The sequence below is a fragment of the Dendropsophus ebraccatus genome, chromosome 1 (genome assembly GCF_027789765.1).
Source record: "Dendropsophus ebraccatus isolate aDenEbr1 chromosome 1, aDenEbr1.pat, whole genome shotgun sequence".
In the NCBI taxonomy this organism is placed as follows: domain Eukaryota; kingdom Metazoa; phylum Chordata; class Amphibia; order Anura; family Hylidae; genus Dendropsophus; species Dendropsophus ebraccatus.
In genome coordinates this window covers 181,237,573-181,243,763 of record NC_091454.1, presented here as the reverse complement: position 1 = coordinate 181,243,763, position 6,191 = coordinate 181,237,573, and the positions used below count along the sequence as shown (strand labels likewise).

General features: G+C 43.0%; 1 non-coding gene across 1 annotated transcript; it reads left to right on the top strand.

Moving 5' to 3' along the window:
- The first annotated feature begins 466 nt into the window (after positions 1-466).
- Positions 467-657, top strand: LOC138780997 (U2 spliceosomal RNA). The gene has a single exon (XR_011361377.1). It is a non-coding gene; the product is annotated as a U2 spliceosomal RNA (small nuclear RNA).
- Positions 658-6,191: the final 5,534 nt, after the last annotated feature.

Sequence of the window (6,191 nt, the reverse complement as noted above, 5' to 3'; positions counted from 1 at the left end):
TTTCCATGTCGTAGTGTTGGGGGAGGGTCTATATTTTAAGGGATTTTAAAATCAATTTACAAACTTGTTTCACATATTTGTTTGGTTAGTATGCCCAAACATAAAAGCAAACGTTTATTTAACAGAATGTAAAAAATGCATAAATAGAAAAAAAACATCCAATGTAAGACTTGTCTTGCCAATCAAACTTTTTTTTCCTTAAATGCACCGATCCTTGCCACTTCAGTTCCAACGCTTCCTGGATTAAACACAGACGTGTGATCACTGCAGCCAATCACTAACCATCACAGATGAGCATGCTCCAGTCTGTTAGTTTGGCATTTGAATACATATGGCTAAAGAAGTTGGATGCAGCCCTGGGAGTCTGGGAAAACATAAATATAGCCATAGGCCAAGAAAAAAAAATCTTCTGTCTGTGCCTCAGAATATCAGTCATATAAGGGTCTGTAACAAAATTGGCTGCAACATCGCTTCTCGGCCTTTTGGCTAAGATCAAGTGTAGAATCTGTTCTTATCAGTTTAATATCTGATACGTCCCCTATCTGGGGACCATATATTAAATGGATTTTTAGAACAGGGAGATGGAAAAAGAGCTTGATCTGTCCTCTCCAGGCATTGACCTGGTATTGCAGTGCCTCCAGGTTCAGTGCACAAAAAAAAAAAATTGGCTGTCCCAGCTCCATTACTATGTCTTCAATGGGGGACCAAATGTGACAAGTCCAACCCACTTTAAGAAGCCAAGTCCCACCCTCTCACTCATCTCCCAGTCAACTCTGGTTTAAAGTGTTACTGTGGTTTCACAAAACTTTTGACATGTCATAGAGACATGTCAAAGTTTTGATCGGTCCCAGTGTTCGGTCCCGAGCGTTCAGACCCGAGCCGATCAGGAGATAGAGCCGGGAGAAGACTGTGCTAAGCGGATTCCTCTCCCGGCTTTGGCATGTGATCAGTTGTGATTATAGTGGTGCTCTATGGAGCCCGACTGATCATGCTGCAGCTCAGTCTTCTCCCCGCTCGTTCTCCCAATCGGTACAGGTCTGAACACCCAGATGCGGTGAGATCAAAACTGACATGTCAAAAGTTTTCTGAAACGACAGTGACACTTTAAAGTAAAGAAATATAAAATCCGGGCCCCTTATGTAAGTGTTCAGATGTGTTACAGTTTGCATTAGTCGCATTGCAACTTTTGCCAACTATTCAATGGGAAAACTATTCTCACTATGTTTTTGTGCTTGTAATGTGTGTAACATTGGCCCTACATACGTATATAGAATGATAAATATTTATTTAGTTGATAAACTTGTATATATAGACTAAACCTAAAGAAACGGGAATGAGATTATAAGATTTGACAACCAAAAAATTTAAAAATTTGCCAACAGATGGCACAAGCTGGAGTTTACTCGATGTGTTATATCTAAAGTTAATAGTATCCAACCTAATATGTTAGATGTATACTTTAAAGGTAATCTAGTATAGATGATATGTACACTAAGCAGTCAGCTTGTAAATCAAGTAAGTGGGAGGAAGTGACTGACTAAACAAATGACTTTCAGCACAGACATGTGGTGTCAAAGTAAGTCTGTAGGTTTACAATAAGGGGACATTCACCCGCAGCAGACTTGTTGCAGAAAGGAGCTATTCTACCTTTTCAAGGGTTGACTAAGGGTCCTATTACAAGGAGCGATTTTTAACGATAAACGTTACTATGATTGTTTATTCCTTCTGATCCCAGCAAAACAATGGACAATGTGCAATTACACTGAACAATTAGTGCATAAATGCGAAACTTAAGCGAACGAATGTGGAATTACAGCGAACAATTAGTGAACGATTAGCGAACGATTAATGATAATTTTAGGTTCGGATCGAAATCAACAATCAATGTCTATTTTACGATCGTTGCCAGCAATTACACAGAATGATTATCGTTTAAATTTAAACGATATAGCGATTTTTTGCACGATAATCGCCCCGTGTAATAGGGTCCTTAGAGTGCGACAAAATATATAGTTCAAATTTAAAGCAAATGTATCACTAGGTACATCGCTTTTTTGTTTTTTAAATAAACAGACTGGCATGGGGATGCTGGTGCTGCAGTCCTTTTTTTGAACCGCTACCGCACGCGGCACTGGTCTATTACCGAGCACCAGATGGGCATGAAGCACTGGAGGTGGGCCTGCTGGTCCTCAGTGTCATTCAAAGGTAGTCGTGTCACAGAGGGGAGGGGGCTTCACCCGCCCCCAGTGCTTCATGCCAGACCAGTGCTCAGCAATAGACCAGCACCATGCATGGAAACCGGGCAGCGGTTCAAAGAATGGGCTGCAGCACCAGCATCCTCGCGTCTGTGCTGGTCTGTTCATGTAAAAAACAAAAAAAGTACTTAGTGGTACATTGGCTTTAAGCTATAATCTGTCCGTGTGTTGATCGCATCTTTTGAGCTGAACATAAAATCATTGTTAATCATTTTCTAATTATTCACTAATATTTCGCTGTATGAACACAGTGTTCAATCATTTGCTAGGTGTAATCACTCAAGAGCGAACCATAACTGAGGATAGGAGGACCACAATAACAATCGTAACCAATGACTATCGTTTTGGTGAATCATTTCAGGTCATTTGCAAAAATGTTTTTCTATGTTTGTTTATCGATAATCGGAGAAAACCAAAAATTGTTTTGTCTAATAGGATCCTAAGGGAGTTTACAATTCCACGAAGCGATTTTTCGAGGATCGACAATAAAACAATCTAAAACAACCGCTATGGCGAACGACCTGAAATCGTGCACCCAATTACATGGAACGATGATAGTTACTTATGATCATTCTTGCGGTCGTCCTGTCGTCGCTACTGTGAACTGCGTCTTATTACATGCAAACGATTTGCAAATGATCAACGATAAAAATAGTTGTCTGCTATTACACTAAACGATTATCGTTCAAATCAGAACGATCTAACGATTTTTCGAACGATAATCGTCCCGTGTAATACCACCCTAAGAAACCTCACTGAGCCACTCTAGACTGATAAACAGAACCATGTGGCCTCTGTACCTCCATATGAGCTCCATGCACATGGCTGAAGTCATGGTTCGGATTAGCGAACTGATTGCTATACTAAAGTCCAAAACATGTGAGTGATGGAATCAGCTGGAGAAACAATACGCTATCAAGATGAAATATATATACACGGGTCCTTTAAACAATAAACATTATAGTGCAGCAACATTGATACCTTCTGATATGGGTTATTATGATATTTTCAGATAATTCTGATTTAGAGCCACTATTCTCTCTGTCATCCTATGTAGCTTCTCAGCCCCCTCTATAGACTCTTTAGGCAGCATGTAATCTGATCTGTCAATGAGTTCTTTCCTCCAGAGTCTTTCACAGAGAGTAATCAGTTTGGGGGTCGGGTAGCCAAATCAGTAGAGAAGAGGAATCCCCCCCCCCCCCCCCAAAAAAAAATCTATTTCCTACTTTCTCCTACTGTATTGCACATTTTCCTGTGCTATTGATTGATGCAAACTTGCTGTTTAAAGCGACCATCAACCTGTCAAATGTGTATTCATGTAATAACTAGAGATAAGTGAACCTCTATGGCTATATCCATGTTTTCCAGGCAGGCCAGAAGTTGAATGCAGCCCTAGGGAGTCTGGGAAAACATGAATACAGGTCTTTTTGCGAATAGTTTGTTCGCATTGGGCCGATCTGCGCCACCTTCGCCAGTGGGGTGGAAATGGGGGCATTATGGGGGGTACGGCAGCACGCAGAGGGAGCGCGGACTCTGCTTGTCCCGCATTTATCATTTTTCCAGTGTGCCTCTACATAAATCCCCTGAGCTCTGGAGGTGCGGGGACTTTTGTAAGTCCGGTGTAAAAAACGCCGGACTGTTTGGCTTAAAGGGGTAGTCCGCTGGGGGGGCTTTTTTTTCCTGACACCGGGGAGGAGGTGGCTGAGGGAAACGATGTCCACTCACCTCCCCGGTTCCAGCGGCGGGTCTCGCATCGCGGTGCTTCAGTCCCCGGTTCCCGGCCAATTCCTGGTGTCTGACGCGGCCCGAGGCGTGACGTCTCAGGTCCGCTCAGCCAGTGACGGAGGTGGGATCCGTTTCAAGTCCGCTCAGATCCCGCCTCTGTCACTGACTGGCTGAGTAGACCTGAGATGTATCGGCCCGCGATGCGGGACCCGCCGCTAGAACCGGGGAGGTGAGTGGACGTTGTTTCCCTCAGCCACCTCCTCCCCGGTCCCAGGAAAAAAATGCCCCCCCCCTCCCCGCCAGAGTAACCCTTTAAAGGGATTGCATGTATTTATAAAAAAAAAGTTTTCTTTTATTAATTAAAAAGAAAAACAAAACAAAACAGTGCCACTCCTGTCCATTGTAAATGTTTGGTGCTGCAGCCAGACCAATTCAATTGACTAGCTGAACCTGTATTCTAATCTCCTAAAACCCCAGTGGAATTAGTAGGTCTCTAATACATATGACAGTAACTATTGACTCTGTTGGGTTAATAGGATGAAGGGACTGAGAGAAGTCTTACAGTAAAGCTTACATAGAGATAGGGCGCAGTGACCTCCAGTCATTCTGTTTATACACAGATACTTTACACGGCCAGGAAGTCTCAGTCCAGAACAAATTCATCTGCAGGCAAAGATAACGCTGCAGTGGAAAGTTTGCACTGCACGCTATGATCCGCACCAAAGGCAGTGGCCTCTTTTCAAGGGGTTTTATGACAACACTGCAACTTTTTACACAATCCAGCAGCCTCAATTAGGAAGAGATTTCTCCCTCCCACATATGTTTCTTCTGGTTGAAATAAAACAAAGGTCCAGACAGTTCTGAACATCTGTCAGGATCAGAGATACATGTCGCTGCAGACAGAGAGCGCTTGGCAGAGACTCTTCTCAGTTTGGGAATTAAAGGACTCAACACACAAAACAAAATGAGTCACATACAACAAAGGCCGCAGATACTGGTTATCCACAGTAGTTAAAGGCACAGTGTATGTGTTGAGGTGGAGACAGACAATCTCCATCTCTGATGGTATGTAAGGTTAGGACCACATCACGGTCACAGCTAGCGATGAGCATATTTACTGTAAGTATGGGTTCCTGAAACCCAGAGAGTTCTGTATTTGACCCCTGGTGGCTGAAGAAGATGATGCAGCCCTAGGGATGCCTGGAAACATGGAAACAGCCATAGGCTAGGGCTGCATCCATCTTCTCCAGCCAACAGAAGTAAAATGCTGAGCGTTCAGGGTTTCATGAACTCTAACTTACTGTAAATTCGTTCATCTCTAGTCATAATGTTACAACTTAGTGAATGTTATGGTAAACAATTATCTTTTATTGTATGTGTTAAATGGGATTAGCAAAATAACAGACGAGGAGAGTTGGTTATCTTTAAGTACTCCTCCCGTTCACAATCACTTTACACGCCATATAAATAACTTTGTTAATCACCACTCTAAGCTAGCCCATATAAACAAGCATTGGTCTATGATCCCGCTATCAACTCTAAGGGATGACGTGTACACTGTTCTAGTGATATCTCATGTGGAATGATACACTGGGAGTCATGGTACATGATGCACGGCTATTTCAGCACTCACACTGTATCACTCCCCTTAAGGCTACAAACACACAGGGCTGATCTGCAGTTGATTTCTCACTGCGGATCCCTAGCCTGTAGTTTGTATGGAAGACATACTCCCAGCTGGAAGTCCCGCTCAGCCAATCAGTGTGCTTCGTCAGGCCAACACAGTATATGCTCGTACAGTATATGCTTCGGCCGGCGGGGGTTAACGGGGCGGTCTCCTTACATACACATTGACATCCCGCTGCAAGTATGTCTTCCATACAAACTACAGGCGAATTCGCAGCGAGAAATCCGCTTTAGATCAGCCCTGTGTGTTTGTAGCCTAAGGGTGCTTTCACACGTACAGGATCCGCAGCAGATTTGATGGTGCAGATTTGATGCGGTGTTCAGTTATTTAGATCAAATACGGTATGTGAAGCTACCCTAAAGCTAGAAGACATAGCGGGCAGGAATGGAGAACTACGAGGGTATTCAGTGGGATAATGCATCAAGGCAGTTTTAAAAAATGACACCCAAACAGAAAAGGGAGGGAAGCACAAATAGAATTTGTTGATATTTTAACATAACAAGAGATTTAGGAAATTTTCAGGT